This window comes from Parasteatoda tepidariorum, chromosome 1 (assembly GCF_982258835.1).
Source record: "Parasteatoda tepidariorum strain Cologne lab strain chromosome 1, Ptep-v5.0, whole genome shotgun sequence".
In the NCBI taxonomy this organism is placed as follows: Eukaryota; Metazoa; Arthropoda; class Arachnida; order Araneae; family Theridiidae; genus Parasteatoda; species Parasteatoda tepidariorum.
Window position 1 is genome coordinate 107,638,717 of NC_141755.1, and position 19,609 is coordinate 107,658,325.

Here is a 19,609-nt window from a genome sequence, read left to right on the forward strand (position 1 = left end):
ACCTGTGTTGTTGTAGCTGAGGAGAGGCCTAGAGCTGGATTAACAGCCTCATTCTCTAAATTATTTTCTGGTTTAGGCTTATCTCCTAGAGCTGTTAGCACAAGCTTTGGATGTCGAGTAAATATTGCCATTTGTTTGCAGGTAAGTAATGTTTTTAATTAAGCAGACATGCAATTTTTCCCAGACCCACGGAATTCAGCTTTTTTTTCCCTGATTTTCATAATAAACTTAACAATTCTAAAATTGCGAAAATTTTATATGTGTAACAAGGGACATCCACAAGTTTTACTAAAGTGATTGAAGTATCTTTTCTATCCAATATGTTCCTGAATTTTAATGACACTTGAACAATATTTTATAAAAAAAGAAAAACGAAAACTTTCTAATAAATTTTTAGAAGCATGAATGAATACTAGTGCCGAGTACTTATTAACTATTTTTAGTGAAATTAAATCTTGGTATGTTGGCTATTTGTTTTAAATATTTGAATTGTTCTTTTATTCAGTTTTTTTTAAATTATTTAATCCAATTTAGAATTCAATATGCACAGAATTTTCTAAATGATAAACTGAGGGGACATTCACTAACTGGATTTTTTTTAAAAAAAATGTTCATCTGCATTCATAACAACTGAAAAACTTTAATTTGAAATATTAATCCAAATTCAATTTTCCCTCTTATTGACTATTAGTAAGAAATCATTCTAATAGTGATTTTAATAAGCAATGGCATTTTGAATCAACTAGCAGAAGAATCTTACACTTTGCAGTGAGTTAACTCAAAATGTTTAAAAAAATTTAATTTGTATTTTATTAAATACAATAATTTCTTTAAATTTTAATTTTGATTATAGTTTCATTCATAATTTTAAAAACCTACTTTTAATGTTTTGCTATCATGGTAAATTCAGTTTTTTTCCCCAGAAACTGCTGATGCATAACTGATTACATGAAATTGACCAAATTTTTACGATATTTTAATTATGTATATAAAAAAATGTTTTAATTTATAGCGAGCCTCTAGTCCAGACCCAACAGCAGTGATAAGAGAGCGAAATGAAAGAGTCACAATAGTTCATATTTGATGGAGTCTGGCAAACTTTTTCCAGGAGTGAAAGTAGTTATTGCCAATCCGGAGACTAAAGGACAATGTGGAGATTCTCACCTAGGAGAGGTATAAACTACATTTTGTATATTTTAAATAAATTATGTCATAGCTGCCAACTCTCTCAACTTCCAAAAAATAATTTTAAAAAATTTCAATTTTTTGTATTTTAAAATCTCTGTATTAAAATATCTAATTATGTAAAAAAAAATGGTTTTGGTGTTCGAAACTAAAGAATCGGCAAAAGCAATCTAAGCTTTGTTACCACTTGAATGCCTAATGCGATCATATATTTCGCCAAGAAAAAAAATAATGAATACTGATTTTCAATCATCCATATTTAATGAAAATTCGGAAAAAGGATGAAATGCTCAAAATTGCGAAAGATTTTTAAGAAGAATTTGATAAATCATTTTTATATAACGTAAAATCAGTCACCTATTTTAAAATTGTTAAACATTCTGGATTACAGAAATTCTCATTTACCAAAATTGTGAATACTTTCTTCCTGAATTACAACTGTAAATACTATGTTACATTCTCATTCACATTTCTCCTTCAGATTCTCATTCATATCATGATTCTCATTCAGATAAATTACTTTTTATTAAATAGTTTGTGATAACCATTTTTATTTACCCTGTATAACTAAAGCAACAAGAAGGGAGGAAAAAAAATTTAATGGGAGAAAAAAATAAGTAAGTAGTGCTTGTTTAAGATGCAAAAATCTCTTTTTTTTCCGAACGATTTCCTCCAGTGAGCCAGTATTTAAAAGCAGAATCAAAATGTGTGGTTTGTAAGTCAGGAGAAGTTGTGATTCCAAAGTAATGCATTAACTGAAATTTAGTTTGACAATTTTTGCCAGACTAACGAAAATTTTAGTTGGATTGGCATACGATTTAAATTCTTGTCTGTGAGGTAAAATTAGGTCAATTTCTAATGCAAAATTAGATAACTCTTTTTTTCCCTTCCTATAAACGTTTTTGGAAGATGATCTAATGAACATTTTTGTTGACACTGTCTGTTGTTAGCATTTGGTCTACACAGAGCTAATGCTAAGAACCAAAATTCACACTCGTAGTTTCTCTGTCAAAGGTTAGCTAGAGTTTGCTTTGGTAATTACTTTGTGTTAAACCAAACACAAAGTAATGGTAGGTTAAAAAAAACTGTTTATGGTAATCTAATGATATAATACAACATTTGTCGACAATGTTCAATTTTTCTAAGACAAAAGATAGGGAAAATTTGTTTTGAGCAATACTATTTTCGGAGGTTCTGAATTACATTGACCAGAGCCGCGATGGCTCAGGGGATAGAGTATTCACCTTTGAATGAGGTGAATCGGGTTCGAATCCCAGCGATGGATGGTCGATACGAATCCGTATCCAGTTTGCATCGAGCACTGTGCTGACATGAAATATCATCAGTGGTAGACGGATCATGAGTTAGAGTCCCTTTGCCGTCAGGTTAAGCGTAAGAGGTCTTCGTGGTTTTCCTCACCATGTAACGTTAATGCTGGTTAGTTCCATCAAAAAATCCTCCATGAAGGTAAATTTCCCCCAATACTTGATCCAGGAGTTCCATTGTCTTCTGGGTTGTGTTCAAAAATACAAAGCTGCGGAGTTGAACATTAGCAGTCGTAAATCCAAGAATTGGGTCAGCTATTCCACGACGGTTATAAAATAAAATTAAAAAATGACATTGGCCAACAATTTTACATAACAGTCTAAAGTTTGATTCAAACTTGTGGTTACGTCAAATATAAGTTAAAATAATTTTGGAGCTAAAACTTGTTTCAGTCTTAAAATTTTTTGGTGAATTTACTAACAAAATTTCGGTTGAGCTATCGTGAACTTACGATTTTGTACAATGAGCTTATGTTTGGGTACGAAATTCAAATTTTCTTCGGCAAAAGTTGGCGAAAAAAACTCAGGTAACCGACATTGGATACGTTAATGTTTTGTTTGGATACAAAATTTTTTGTTTGACCGACGATACCTTACGTTTGACCTACAATTCTAACTGGTGGTTACTTAGTCAAAAATTAGTTGAAACTTGTTTAAGCCATATCTTTCTTTCGAAATAATTTCTATCAAAACATTTAATTCGGCAAAAATGTGATTGGAATTTTATTACCATGAGTAAACGTTTGAAGTTAAAATTTAAATTGTTGCTACTAGATTATAAAGTTGCTGGGCTGATGATTTACTGTAATGAACTAAAGTTTTGATTCGATAATCAAACTTTTGATTTCTAGGAAACGCATAAATTAAAACACAGTTCAGACAATTTTTTGGTGGTCGAACTAAAAGAGATTTTTGATAAGCTTAAGATTTCCTTTCACGGGTTAACTTTTCATAGTTCAAGATAGTTTCATAGTACATAGTTGCCTGAAACTTGTTATGATCAGAGCTGTTTTGGGGGGCTGGGCTATCTAAATATTTTGTCCAATTAACGTGGACATAAAATTTCCTTAAATGAACTGTCATTTGTAAAAAAAATTATTGTTTTATTTTGTCTAATATTTGCAGGAAGACTTAGGCTAACGAATTTACATAATGGTGTATAGTTAGGGAGCAAAATTCAAAATTGTGGTTTTCATGTCAGAAATTGGTTGTTTTGATCGCGAACATTTTCTTAAGGCTATCATTGAGCAATGTTAAAAAAACTTTTCCCTGGATAATAATATGTCTAAACTTCTTGAGTTATAACTTTTTTGTATTGACTGGAGAATTAATGCAAATTTTTGTTGAGCTGCCAGCTCTAAATATTTTATAAAAAAAATCTGACGTTTGTAGGGAAAATTTCAAAATTTGTAGTTTTCAGTACGTGGTGGAGAGAATTTGAATAAAAGCCTGGTTGGTAGCAGGGCTAAAGAGAATAGAAGGGCTAGTTCACTCCGCTCTTAGAGTTGAAGCAACGATTTCCCTCATGACGTCACTGTGTCCACAGATCTCGGAGATCGCAAGCAAAGATATTATGATAACCTTGCATCTTTCTCGTTGCAAAAATAAGTTTAGACTTTTTCTGGTTATTAACTTTCAAATTTTACGTATTTAACACATTATTTCCGCTCATAAACATAGTTCAAAAAAACATTCGTGGCCATTATATTGAAAAAAATGCCATTTTAAACTTATAAAAATGTTTTACTAGTTGGCGAAAATGACACTATAAATACTTTATTTTAAAAATTTCAGTTTTAACTTTAATTATTAAGAAACGCATGTATCGACACTTTTTCATTTACATAATCTTTGATAACTATAAGTTGGGTTAAATTTAGAATCTTGATTTTAAAATATGTCGCTAATAGCAATTTGTTCATACTTAATCATTAGGAAACATCATCCTTAAACGCTAATTACTGAAACAAAATAATAATTTAGGTTTATAATGACATTAGAAATTTTACAATTGTTTATAGATATTTAAATTTACGATGATATAATTTATAGATATTTAAATTTAAGAGAATGTAATTTTAAAAAAAAAAATCATAAATATTTAGGATAACTACATTAAAAAATATGTTATGAAATTAGGAGAATTTGAACTATATACTATATATTTTATTTATACTTTTTATTTACATTTTAATTTTCTGTGACTTTACCCATTTTTTAATCTTTTTCACCTGCCTTTCTTTTTGAAGTAACTAGGCGGTTTCTATTTAGATAATGAATTTTTTATGAAAGTTCTTAACGACAGAATAAACGCATTGCTGTTTTTTATTAACTGCGTCATTTCGGAATCCATTCCTTACACAGTTGTTAATTTACTTTAGGGAACACGCGGAAAATTATATTTTTTCCTTTTGTTTTTCTATCAGAATTTTTGCAAGTTGCAATCGCGCAAACTGGCATTTCGATAAAAGTTTTAAATTCTTGTAAATTCACTGCAAAAACTGAGGAAAGTCATTATAGAAAATAACAAATGTCTTAGAATATCTCGCAAAAAGAAATGCTCTAATATTAGTTAGAGCTAGTAAGGCCGAACGCTCCGTTCTTGAAGTAAAAGAGCGAGCTTTGCGCCAAAGTGACGTCACTAGAGAAAATCGGAGGATTGGCGCGGCGAGAGTTTCTTCAAAGGAGTGAACTAGCCCTTCCATTCTCTTTAGCCCTGGGTTGGTAGGGCACTAGGCTCATGTCCAAGAGTTCGTATGCTCGATCCCTGCCTGCTGAAGGTTCCCCATTTTGTAAATGGTGACTGATGCACGTTAAATCTGACGAGTTGCAAAGTCCTCCATGTTCCCATAGCAAATCAATAACTCTGGTGGTACTGATCCAGGAATTTCCTTGTCTTCTGGCTTGATTCAAAATTACAAGGCTACAGAGTTGAGCAGTAACAGTCGTATACCCGAAATCGAATAATAATTATTTAGGTTTGGTACTGTAAATAATGAAACACAGTTATTCAAACTGAACTCCAAAAACTAGAAAAAAAATATCTAGCAGACGTAAAAATTATCAGGCAATTTAGCTGGATTATAAATTAATATTGTTTTCTTTCTCTCTGGAGTAACAACGTCTGAGTCATTTAGTAAACAAATCTAATTAAAAATAATCATATTTCATTATCAAAAGGAATTAAGACATTTTATACGACTAAATGAAATTAACCATTTCACAAATCTTACCCCAATTAGGATTTATAATTTTACGTAAATTATTGTAAGAGGCAATTATAATATATTTATTTTATCAACATTGCAGCATTATAAAATCTCAGTTTTAATTGATCTACAAGAAAAATATAGCTATTCGAAAAATTCGTGTTTTTTCCCTATCATCTAACATTACAATAAGAAAAATAGGGTAAAAGTTTAGTTTATAAAGAATTAATAATATAAAGCAAAAGGACCAGGACTCTCTATCTCTTCCTGGTGACAGGCAGACCAACACTTGCTTATCCCGTCGGGCCAGTGGACACCTGAAAAGTCTCACATTTTTTGCTAATCAAAAGATCTTTCCTCTTTGCCCTAAATGCCAACAAAACCAGGCATCACCTGAGCATATCTTGAACTGTTTAGGGCTGGACTGGAACGACACTCATTCCTCTCCCCTTTTAGCTTCCGACTTCCTTATTTTCAACGGATTTATTGATCTGGTCTGGATGGGAATTAGCAACAACAATAACAACAGAATTAATAATTTTGTGCTAATGCTAGGCAGTTGTAATTAAAAATTTCTTTCGTCTATTTCAAAATATCATTTGATTCTATTTAGTAACCGAAAAGTTCATATCGTAGCTAACCTTGCCAAAAGTATTATATACTTCTGTAGTACCAAATTATTTTCAATTAAAATAATTGTTGGCACATTTTGTATTCTTATCTATAAAAGCAGAATGAAATATAATTCCCCATTTTAATTATTTAAGTGGCATGTATTAGATGTTTACCTCACATGTATATGCCATTTCTCAAAAATTACAAGACAAATAATTTCGTCATCTTTTCATTTTATACCTTCCTCCCATTTTATGATGAATTTATTGCATCTGTAAATGAATTAAATGTTTATGTCTTTTAATCAAATTCTGCAAAAATGTACATGATTTTTATTTAAATTAAAATGAAGTAAGAGCTTTAATTCGTAGATCAAACGTACATTCGGAAAAATAAATAAATAAATTTAGATTGAACGAATACTTAAATTTATAGATTTTAAATTAATATTTAAGTCAATTACTTTACTATTCTACCTTTTCAAAAGTATTTAGAGGAGTATGGGAAAAAATTGTCGATTTTGTCATTTCCTTGTCTTTATGTCTCTTTGGAGTTTATTTATGCAATTCGTCCTTTGGCTCTCTTGAATTCAAAATTCTTGGAAATAACAACTTGCATATGTGCATGTGTAGTTTTAAGTAAAGTTTATCATTATAAGTTTAGTATTTAAGCAAAATTTACCCTGACATCATTTTGGCTTTTGTTTCATATTGTTTTGCATTAAAATATCTAAGTTTCATTTGGCATTCTGGTTATCAAAATTATGTGTTCAGTAGTTATTTAAGCTATTGTATTTATTTTGTTATTTTTATTTACATTGTTATTTGAATGTGGCAGAATTCATAGATCTACCCTGTAAGAATATATTTTCATGGAATGTACGGAACCAACTATTCTTTTTCTCCTCGGGGGGCTGTTGTCTATGTTCTGGCTACTTATAAATGTGTCTGACAGCCCTCTTGGGGAACTATTTTGAATGCTAAAAAGTGAGATCATAAGCAGAGATAATAAGAAAAAGCGGCAACTTGCAACAACTGCAGCTTGTGCTTTGCTTTTTATCAAAGTTTTTTTTTAAAAAAACGAAGAACTAGCTTTTTTTCCTCTGTATATGCATTATTGTAAAATGTGGCTCTGCATTCTATGATGAAATTTAAAATATGGTAGATGCGTACAAACCACAAATAAAAAAAAATAACCTTTTGTACATCATCAAATATTGATCTAACTGTTTTTGCAGTCAGATTAAAATAACCTCGCCTCCACGTTGGGGTTCGCTGGGCAACATTGCGATTAGAAAGAGGCATTATAAGGACCGATCACGGATCACAGTGGCTAAGAGGTTATATAGTAATAGTAGTAGTAGTACTTTAATTATATTGCACTGGAGCTGTATAATGGGTCCGGTCTGGGGAACATCCCCGAGTATGATCCGAAGGCATGCAATCACAATTTTGATCCTCTGCAGAGTGTTGGGCTCCCCCTCTTTGGTAGCTTGACGGTAGAACAGCTTAATGAAGACCGATACAACACACCCTCGGTTCTTTCGTAATTTGATCAATCTCCCTTTTACTGTCGGCAGCCAATGATGCTTGACTTCGGTGATTTACTGGAAACAGTGTCTTAACACCGGACCACTGCAGATAACAGGTTATAATAAAGTGGAAGTTTGATAAATTTAGTTCAACAAAAGCAACTCAATAAATAAGCTTTTTGATCCAGCTATATTTATAATAGAGGCACCGTTATTACAGGGAAGTCCTCTCTTCGTATTTCTTCAATTTCTGTCAGTTTGAAAAATTTGCAAATTCGCTCTCCTTTAATTTGGGGGGGGGGGAGCTGCTGAACAGCATAAATTGATTTAATGGCTCTTAAATTTTATTAAATCTGTTTGAACTTTTGCTAATACTAAATATTGGCGATCGTTTTTCTACGAGATAGCTATTGATTTTAATAAAAATACTTTCGGTTTCTGAGGTATTATGAACAATATTCATATAATATGTAGTGTGATAAAATTTATAAACAACATTTATTTCAAATGGGCGAATAATTAAATTTTTAATGCCAATCACGTCTGCAAAAAGGCAATTTCAATTTTTCAAATAGTTTTACATGAGCCATTATAAAAGAAATAAGCCAACATGAGCTGCGATGGCTCAGGGGATAGAGCGTTCGCTTTCTAATGCGGCGAACCGGGTTCGAATCCCAGGTCGATACGAATTGCGCATCCGGTTTGCACCGACCACAGTGCTGACGTGAATTATCCTCGGTGGTAGACGGATCATGGGTTAGAGTCCCTTTGCCGTCGGGCTAACCGTGGGAAGTTCTCGTGGTCTTCCTCTCCATGTACAGCAAATGCGAGTTAGCTCCATTAATTAGGAGTTCCCTTAACTTCTGGACTGGGTCCGAAATTACAAGGCTACTGAGTTGAACATTAGTAGTCGTAAACCCAGAAGATTGGGTCGGTTGTTCAACGACGGTTATAAAATATAAAAAAATAAGCTAACTTAAGAAACAACTTCTGAAAATAATGTTATGGAGCCAAAATATTATTCCCTACAGGTTTATTCGTTTTAAAGGGGTCGTATAGAGATTATTACCATCGTATCTATATTAATTTATCAGATACCATAATATCAGTAGTACCTATTACTATAATTTCAATTAATTACGCATTGCTAGCCTGATTACAGTTCATGATTGTTGGTGATTTTATTCGCCTCCCCAGGAACCGATATGAGTAACACTAATCTAAGAAAAATATCGGCACTTAAGTGTTTCGGAGTCCAAAAAAACCTATTATCACAGTACTTATATTCGCAATGCCAAAAAAAGGGACCACCCTGAATAACTTTTGTTCTAATGATCAGATCTTCACGTTTTAGAACTCAATCCTAATGGTTCAAAGGGCTGATTTCAAATACGCTAATTAATGAGTGCAGTCGATATATTAAGTTACGAAATCCGCCACAAACACGTACTTTCTCTGAATAAACATACCTTTTTTTAGACGCATTCTGACCCTTTAAATATAGGGGGTAGCCGCAATCTGGGAAATATCGTCCCCATAGTTTGGTCAGGAGAGCGATTCAAAGTTTGAACTTCATAATATTAATTTTACTTTTTACGTATTTCGTCATATCTCGAGAACTTTTCAAGCGAGTTCATAAATTCTGCACGCAATTGTAAAATTCGTTTATCCACAGAAAATTCCATGCAAAACAAAATGCACTTTAATAATTATTTATTATGTTTTATAATTTTATTTAATAAAAAAAGAAAAATTTTGAATTGTAAGGTATGGCATTCAATTTTTAACGTCATTTTAAAGTATGTAATTTTATATGGCAAAATACAAAATTTGGGCCAAATTGGTTGAAAAGTTCGTATATTTAAAATTCGATTTTTCAGGAATTATTCAACCGGTTTCGCTCAAATTTTGTATTTTGAACTGCGATGGCTCAGGGGACAGACCGTTCGCCTCCCAATGTGGCGAACCGGGTTCGAATCCCAGTTGATGCGAACTCCGCTTCCGGCTTGCACCGACCACAGTGCTGACGTGAAATATCTGCAGTGGTAGATGGATCATAAGTGAGAGTCCCCTTGCCGTCAGGCTAACCGTGGGAGGTTCTCGTGGTCTTCCTCAACATGTAACGCAAATGCAGGTTAGTTCCATCAAAAAGTTCTCCACGAATGCAAAATTTCTCACAATACTCGATCCTGAAGTTCCCTTGTCTTCTAGAATGGGTTCAAAATTACAAGGCTACGGAATTGAACATTAGTAATCGTAAACCCATAAAATTGGGTCGGCTGTTCGACGGTTATAAAAAAAAACATTTGCCATGTAAAAACATGCGCAACTATGAAGTTATGTAAAAAAGTGTGTACCTTACAATTCAAAATGTTTTAAGCGATTATTAAATAAAATAATTAAAAATAATAAATATTTATTAAAACTTATTTTTTGCTCAGAGTTATTTTTGGATAAATACATTTTTAATAGCGTGGAAAAATAGTCTGCATGTACGAATGTAAAATAACAGTCAACATGTTTTAAACGCTTCAAAAATAGGCGCCCATTTTCAAAACTTGAAAGAATCTTGAAAATGGTGCCTATTTTTGAAAGACTTGAAACGACTGTTATTTCATATTTGTATATTTTTGAAACGAATAAAGTTTTCAATCAAATAATATCTTACAGCTTCAATCTCTTGAAATTATTTATTTAAAATTTAATTAGTTTAATTCAAAAAAATCATTTGAATGTTGAACCATAAAACGCTCATTTAAACCATAATGTGATTTGAGGAGATTATCAAGTTGACTGAATTGACTTGGGCCGGTGAAATGGAAAAGTACCCGTGACATAATACGAATTTTTAAACTGTTACTTCCGAATAACTGTATCGCCACTTCGCCCCACTTTTCAAATAATGCGCATAAAGCTATTTATTTCAATATTTAGTGATGTTTATATTTTGGACTATTTACTTTAATAGTTTTTTATGCGTAAAGTGCATGTTATGGTAATATATTGGGATCATAATATTTTATTTTATAACAGTTGTCGTACAGCTGGCCCAATTTTTCTGTTTTTTTCGACTACTAATTGTCAACTCAGTAGCCTTGTAATTTTGAACCCATTCCAGAAGACAAGGAAATTCCTGGATCGAGTATTGGGAGAAATTTGTCTTCGTGGAAGAATATTTTTGATGGAACTAACCATTCTAAGTCATTTTATGAAGATGGATTCTAAGTCATTTTTATCTTTTTGATTATTTACTTACTTCTCCGTGTAGGGACCGTAGGAAACCTATTACCCCAGTAGGTTTTTTGCACCGTCCCAAGTCGAAACCACTCCAAAACAGTGACCACGCAGCCCTACTGGAAATAGTCATACCTCGTTACCATAGTCACCGCCACAGGTCCAGACGAATGCCTGGGGGAGTTCTTATTTTAGACAAACTATTCTGAATGCTTTTCTTTACTTAGTGCATATTTTGACAGCTAATCGAAAGCTTTTTGCGCACACCTATTATTCAAAGATAATTCCATATAAATAATATTTTTATAATTATTTATTTTTTTAATTATTTCTTTTAAATTATTTATTCTTTATTATATACGAAAATAAGCTTTTATATGAATTTTAACATCTTCTTAAAGAAGTTAATTTTTAGTGAAAAAATATAACATTTGGACGAAATCGGTTGTACAGTTCTTGATAAACAAAACTTTAAATATACGACTTTTTAAAAAAATTTTGATATCTCATAAAGAATTTGACTGATTTCATTAAAATTGAAGTAAAAATTTGTATACCTTACAATTCAAATATTTTTTCGACTGTTAATTGTAAAATAATGATAAATAATCATTAAAATAAATTTTTTACATGGTTATCTTTGAATCAGCGAATTTTATATGCACTTGCAAACATTTTTAGATTCCCTTAAAAAATTCGGGAGATATCGTGAAATAAACAAAGAGAAAAATTGACATTAAGAGTACCAAACTTTTGACGGCTCTCCTGACCTAATTATCGGGAGCATATTTTCCAAATTGCAACTGCCTTCCCCCATACATTGAAGGCCAGGAATCTTATTTCATTTAATAAACGTCGTTGAACAGCTGACACAATTTTAAGGTTTACGACTACTAATGTTCAACTCCGTAATCTTGTCATTTTGAACCTAATCCAGAAGACAAGGGAACGCCTGGATCAAGTATTAGGTGAAATTTGCCTTCGTGGTGGACTTTTTTGATAGAACTAACCCACATTTGCATCACATAGACTAATGAAGACCATCCTACGAAGTAGGCGTGTTCAAATCGTAGTGGGCGTTTCTGCCAAGGTAGGCCTGTTCACATCACGTCCTAAGTTCATCGACAATGTCAACCTTCATCTATGAAAAAGTACCCCAACATAGATTCAAGTCAACATGTCTTGGAATTATATTTTTGTAGAGGTAGAGACACTACAGTGAACATTCAGGCATCTTCTGATACGAAAATATATCAAATTCAACGCTTTTGATTTTAATTCAAGCTTATATGAAAGCAACAGAAAATTTTCGCATTTTTTTCCAGCTTTACTCTTTATTCACCATAAACACCATTTTGAATAGACCATATTGTTGTTTATTTTTTATCATTTACAAATCAATATAAATGATGATGCTTCAAAAACATACATATCAGTCTATATACCAGAAATTTATATGAAAATGTAATTCATTGCTTTACAATATTTTAAACATAAAATTTTAATGCGGTAACAGAATTGTTTGTATTAAACATTCTACATTGTAATGGTTTTAATTAAGCTAAAAGCTGAGATGATTCTGCTCCGGAAAAAATCCGGATTGTTCGCTAACCACGATCCGGAAATTTTCGGAAATCAAAGATCCAGTAATTTCAAAAAAATCCTCGATCGCATTTGTGTATAAAAATTCGTGTATATTTTACTTTGAAATATTAGAGCTATAAGTTATACTTGGCAGCTCCTTTATTTGTAAATAGTTTTTTCTCATATAATAATGTGATTAGACATATAAGTAAGCTTATACATAATTATCCATTTAAATTTTGCTGCATATAATTTATTTAAAATTTCATGTTTTGAAAACATCAAAAATTCGAATTTATAATGACGTTAATATTTTGAAATGGGTCATTAATGATTTTACTCAAGAAATTTTCAGGTTTTTTGAGTTGGGCTCGCAATCATCCCTGATTTCACAAGTTTGCATCGCAAGTTCGTTAAAAGACAATTATTTTTTATATTTTACATTGTTGCAGAAAAATTCTGTCACAGACGAATAACTAAGCAAACGTTGTTTTACTAACATATTCTGAACTAATTACAGTACTTATACTCAAACAATACGTTTAAGAAGAGACATCAACTACTACGTCGCTCAACTGCTCATTGTCAATAATGATCACAATTCATAATATTTACTGACTTTATTAGATATATGATCGTTAAATTGATTCCTAAGCTTTGATTAAGCGGTCAAGATTATTAAATTTACTGAATGTTTCTACAACATCATCCTCATTAACAAATCGCAAAATTTTTCTGTGCTTGCAATTTTCTGCAACGAAGTAACGTTTTATGATAAAATTCAAACTTGTTTATGGTTAACAAAGACTTTGGCCATATTTTTCGATAAATTGATTTGCTAACAAAAATTTTTGGTTTAGCCTACAATTTCCTACTATGGGTTAACGTATAAAAGCGAAGGTCAAACTTGCAGTTTCTAAAACATAAACCTGGTAATATTATAACCCTGGTAAATCGGAACCTGTTTATCATTGACTGATTTCTAACAATGAGCTAACGTTGTAAGGAAAATTTTAAAGTTGCGATTTCTGTGATCTTTTGATTGGTAGTTTTGGGGTAACAGTTTCTTGCAACGGGCTTACATTTTAGGACAAAACCCAATTTTGTGATTTTTATATTTAGGTGGGGAAAAAAAGAGAAAATGTTTCATTTGGCATTTTTTTAAAAAAAATTGTTTTTAATTATTGGTTAACGAAAATGTTTGTTGAACTCACGTGGCCTAATGGCATTTTTGTATAATCGACTAACGTCTGGTTTCAAAATTCTATTGTGCGGCTACTAGATTGAAAGTTAACTAAAACCTGTTTTGACCTAACGAAAATGTTTGTTTGGCTAACACCCAACGTTTTCTTATGATGAGTTAGTTAACATTTAAAAGCTAAATGAAAACTTGTGTTTGCTAGATCCTTAAGTTGTATGGGCGTTGTATGGTAGGATGACGAGTTGTTAAAATGAGTTCTGTGGTAAAAATTATGAGTTTTTTGGGTCAAAAGTTAGCTAAGGCTTGTTTCACAATAGTTATATCTTTGCTTAGCGGGATAACTTTGATAGACAGAAGTATGGGTTCGTAGAATGAAAGTTGTTCAGTATTTATTTCTTCTTTCAAATAAATAATACTTTTTATTTTATTTTAATATGGTCCTTGAACAGCCATCCCAATTGTTTGTGTTTACGACTACTAATATTCAACTCCGTAGCCTTGTAATTTTAAACCCAATCCAAAAGACAAGAGAACTGCTGGATTTGCCTTCGTTTAGGACTTTTTAATGGAACTAGCCCGCATTTGCGTTTTATGAAGCGGAAAACCGCGAAAATCACCCACGGTTATTCTGACGGCAAGGGGAAAAATATTATTAATAAATTATACACATAATACATGAATAATGTTGTAAATTAAGCAGTATTATATTTAATTGTTCCTTTTGTAATGCTGATAAGCGTTGTTTGCATTTCTTAGGACGTGTCTTGATATGAAAAAGAAGAAAAGTATTTTCCGCTGCATGAGAGTTCTGGTAAGAATTTTAATTACGTTAATTTTCGTGCTGTTCAAATATAATGAAAAAGGCTTTGTGGTTTGCTTATTTTTTCTAACAATGGGGTAAGATGGTTATAAGTAGTGCTGATGTAGGACACTAAAATTCGATCTATTTTTTTGTTCGATCTCAAATCACTACATTGAGCTAACATTTGGAAGTAGAATTCTGACTACTGTTTCCTGGGTATAAAAAGTTACGACTTTTTTTGTATTGTTAGGAGAATTAATGCAAATTTTTGCTAAGCTACCAGCTCTAAATATTTTGTAAAAAAAAATTTGACGTTTGAAGGCGCACTTCAAATCTGTAGTGTTCAACACGTGCTAAAGAGAGTTTGAATAAACTCCGTGAACTTGAAACACAAAAAAAAATTCGGAGCAGTCCTCGTCTATAACTATTCAAATACCGTGGCAAAAGCAAATATGCAAAATCTGAAAGACAAAAAAAAAACTTTAGACAATAAATTTTATCAAACCAACGTGGAACTATGATTTCCTATAGAGCAACTATGATTAGGATGAAACATTTTACTTACTAGGCAAAACGAAAGCTAAAAATTGTTTTGTACGCTCATTTTTGGTTGGTTTGCCAACAAATTTATTTACAACTGTGGTTTATGGGAGGGGAAAGATTGCGAAAGTTTGTTTTGGCCATAATTTTAATGGATTAATATATTAAATGAAATTTTTTTGCTGATGATGTTCAAAGACAAAGAAGAATAATGTTTGACGAAAGTTTGTTTCAGCCGTTTCCTTTTAATCGATGAAGGTAGAGCCGAAATTGTTTGTTGGGCTTACGAATTTCAACAGTGGTAAGATAGAAATTTGTAAATTGTTATATTAAATGCTATTGAGATCTTCAATGAGAAAATTTTGTTAGTAACTTGAGAATTTGTCGTAATAGTGAATTAGTTGTTGCATGCCGTATTTGTTGTATCTAACTTTCCCAGAACTTAACACTTTATTTACCAAATTATTATAAAAATTATCAAATGCGTGAGTAACTTTTTTGTCCAATTTATTATTGCTTCTTTTACACCTTTGACAAAAAAATTTTTAAAAAATTAAATGTTATTTTCTAGTTTATATTACATTATAAAATTTAATTTAAGTCAAACATTTAATACCGAAAAATCTTTCGAATTTTTGCTGATTTCAGGGACTGACTAAACATTGTAAATGTTTTTTCTCTAATAGCAATAGAATTTTTTTTTCTCTTCTTAATTATATTGTTGGTGACGCGCCGTCATCTTCGTCACTGGCAAGCAAATAAAACTGGATAAAACAATCAATTGTCAAAAACTTACCAACCCTAACTAATTATGATATTTTTTTTAAGTGCTTAAGAATATTTTTTGAGTGCTTGAAAGGTGTTTATTTTTTGTTAAAGAATTTGTCTACGCATCCTGCAAAAGAGATAACTGAAATATATATTTATAAGTTCAGCCTGTAATCAAGTAACAGGGGGGCAGCAATCTTTAGTTATTGTTCTTTGTGGTATTCTCTCCATTTAGCCCTTTATTCAAATTAAATGATGTTTTTAAAAAAGGAGTCATCTCTGCTTACTTTTTAAAAACATAAAGAAATTTTAGATGAAAAATCATCTACTGGAAAGTTTCTACTACTGGGGGATATAACTGTAGAAAATTCTCCTTAAACGTAATGGCATAGTTAAATTTAATTATCATTTTAATTTATAATTTGTTACACGACATGAAGAAGAAAAGTTAATATCGCTAAGAATAATTGAGTAAAAATTTATTTTTACCTGTGAAATAAACATCAAGAAATTAAACTGGAAGATAAGTTTAATTAGGAATAATAAAAGATTGATTTAGCATATTGACTCATTTATTGTAATATAGTCCATTTAAGCAATTTAGTCTATTAAATGTCACTAATAATAGTTTTAAATTACTTTTTACTTTAGAAATAAAAATTGCACTAAAACATAAACAGAGGGACATTTTTTGAGCCAGCAGTGACTGCTAGTTTTCTTCTCCGACCCAGTTTGTAGTTCCAACAGTCTCAGCTCATTGGTTTGGCAAACTGCTGCTGCGCTCATTGAATTATGGAAAAACAGACAGCCTGTCTTCTGTGGCGCCATGGTCAGCCTATCAAACATTGTTTTGCTAGTGTGAGGGAGATTTGTCTTTAGGATTTACGAATTAAAAAGTGCCAAAAAAAAGAGTGCCAATTAATAAGTGTAGGTCATCATGGAATAAAGTGTTTGATACCTAACCATCCCATTATTGTCTAACACAATAAGTGTTAGACAATGTTATTGAATATTGAAATGTTAACAACATTAGTTCTTTTATAATGCAATTTTTTCTTTCTTCATTTTCCTGAGCATTTTGTTTCTTAAAGTTTTTAATGTAAATGTAATTTTTTGTTCGTAGTTTTAGTCATTAAATATGCACATAGATAAATGCGATCCTTAAACAAATACAAATATTAGGTGTATCAAAAACATAAAATGTTTTTTTTGTGTGTGTGTGTGAGTGTTTATTGAAATTTAGTATAGATATGGCAACATTGCGAAACAAAATGGAGCAATAAAGACATTTATTTATATGGCGCATAATTTTAAGAAGAAAAGAAATATTGAAGAATTCGTTTCATTTATGAGCATGGTAGCCAGGTTGAGATATTCCATGTACATTAAAGCATAATAATATTTATTACTTAAACATAAAATACTTTTATAAACTTTTTTGAAAGGAAAAAAGTTTGAACAATCTTATTTAATAATCATATTTCTTTGTTCTCACTGCCCCCTAACTCTTGCGAAGCAAAACGATATTTTCGAATTTTATTATTGCCATACCTGCCCAGTGTCCTGTTTTTTTAACGAAGACTCCTGTATTTTACTATTATTACCTGTTGACCCATATATTCTAAAATTTCTCTGTATTTTTTGAAGAAATGTATTTAAAATAAATTTTACCCAATAAAATATCCGCTAATGGCAAAAATAATTGTCTTATTCCTCAACAGATAGTGCTTTTGCTAGTACTGCAGCATGTTGAGTGTTATTAGTTTAAGTTCTCCTTGCAGTCAAGCTAACTGTGGGACGTTTTCGTGGTTTTTCTCTCCGTGTAATGCAAATGCGGGTTAGTGCCTTCAAAAAGTCTTTCATGAAGGCCAATTTCGCCCAGTACTTGATTAATCCAGGAGTTCCCTTGTCTTCTGGATTGGGTTCAAAATGACAAAGCGACTGAATTCAACATTAGTAGCCGTAAACCCAAATTTGGGTTGGCTGTTTAGCAACTTTTATAAAATAATTTAGAAATAATGGTTTAAAAAAATCTTCCTTAGATTAAGATTTATATACATATTATTTTACTAAATATAAGTGCTTATATTTTGAATTTCTCTTTTTGACTTGCATGATTATGCATGATGTATCAAAATTTTACTCGTCCCCTAGTAAATGTCGCTAGTAAAATCTCTGTAATTTTATTTCTTCAATATTGGCAGGTATGTATTACATTCATGTGATTGATCATTGTTTTGAAAGTATATACATTTATTTTGCAGCTGCTGTGAATTGCTTGGCTAAGTTTGGCGCTCACTGTGAAGAGCTTCTCCCAAATATTTTAGTTTTTCTGCAGAGGAGCCTCCTGGATTGTGATGATGAAGTGAGAGCAACCTACTATTTAAATATCTTATATCAGAAGCAAAAAGGACTTTACTCTCAATTCATCATGAACGGTACATCTCTTTCGTTCATTAAATTTATAAATGAAGCTTTGAAATTTATATTTACAATAGTTTAGTAAAAGTAGGTATGAAGTGATGTTTTAAAAAAACTTAATTTTTTAGCATACAATCAACTATGCCAGAGATGGTTTCCAAGTGGAAAATATGTGCAGTTTCCTAATTATCCATTATTTAAATATGTTCAGCTGTTCCTTTTTTTCCTCTTGGTTTTTGCCAGCAATTAAAACTAATATAGTTAGTCTAATATAGCTCACACAAGAGCACAGTAATTGTGTTTCCTTTTAATATATTGTGTATAATGAATGGTGCATATCGTTTTTAAAAAATGCTTAAAGGTGCTTATTTACGATTTTTGTTTTTTAAAAGCAATTAAAACTGCCTTTTTCATGAGGCAATTTAAAAAGTGCTTAATTTTTCCTTTTCGAAGATTTTTTTTCTTTACTGCTTTTCGCTGCGTTTTATGTAAAAGCATATAATCAAGAAAAGAACTCTTTGTCAGAAACTAGTTATTTTATCATGATCATGTAAAGTCTTTGCAAATTATTTTGCATTTTGTTAATGTGTTTAGTGCTTAAAAATATTTTTGAGTGCTTAAAAAAAGCACTTTAAAGATGCTTATTTTTTGTTGGAGATATGGCTAACGCACCCTACAATAGGTACAAGGAATTTTTGCTTTTCTAGATTTGAGTGGCAACCCGGGTAAAGTTTTGAAATTTATATTTGCAATAGTTTAGAGAAAGAATACTTGAATATATAGGGTTGTATTATTGAAAAAGCGCAAGTTTTTAGTGTAAAGATGGTTTCTAATGTGAACAGTTTCTTATTTATGCTATATTGTTTTAAGCTGATGTTACTGAATTCACGTAAATGCTGCTTGTCTTTTTTTCACTTATACATGAAGTACGCTTCTGTACAGTTTCTATTAAAATGAAATAATTCTTAAATACAAAAGTATGGTTGAAGGTATTCTATAGGGTAAAAGCTAACTGTTGGTGGTTCAGTCCATGGGGGTTGAATAAGTCACATTAAGGTTCATTTAAACTAACAATGTGTGGATTTGTAGTTTAATGGTTAGGCTATGCGCTTTCCACTGGAGAAGTTGTGAGTTCAAATTTCAGATGAGGCATTTGATTTTCATCTCTAGATTTCTGTACTAAGAACTATTTGG

The 19,609-nt window shown here is 31.4% G+C and overlaps 1 long non-coding RNA gene across 1 annotated transcript; it reads left to right on the forward strand.

The window, feature by feature from the left end:
• Positions 1-18,423, forward strand: LOC147816685 (uncharacterized). The gene is made up of 4 exons (XR_015435872.1): positions 1-141; positions 1,013-1,173; positions 14,641-14,695; positions 18,259-18,423. It is a non-coding gene; the product is annotated as an uncharacterized LOC147816685 (long non-coding RNA).
• The last annotated feature ends 1,186 nt before the right edge of the window (positions 18,424-19,609 follow it).